Below are 278 nucleotides of genomic sequence, written 5' to 3'. Positions count from 1 at the left end.
GATTGTGGCTGTGTTGTTCTCCGTTACTGTGTACTGAACGGTGGGACTTATCTGAGGGTTAATAATAATAATGGTTAAACTAACATAATCATAATTGCGTACATCCACCCCATGGGTGAATGAAAATAATAATCTGTTTACCAGTATTATCTTTTAATTGGAATATCTTTTCTTTTACTTTTATATGTGTGTGTTCTTTTTCTAATAATTCCATTACTTGCTTTTCCCGTTGTGTGTGTTTGCAGAAAACTGGGCTGTTCTGCTCACTGACGGTATAC

The sequence above is a fragment of the Trypanosoma theileri genome (assembly GCF_002087225.1).
Source record: "Trypanosoma theileri isolate Edinburgh chromosome Unknown TM35_Tth_47_V1, whole genome shotgun sequence".
NCBI lineage: Eukaryota > Euglenozoa > Kinetoplastea > Trypanosomatida > Trypanosomatidae > Trypanosoma > Trypanosoma theileri.
Note: the sequence above shows the minus strand (reverse complement) of the source record.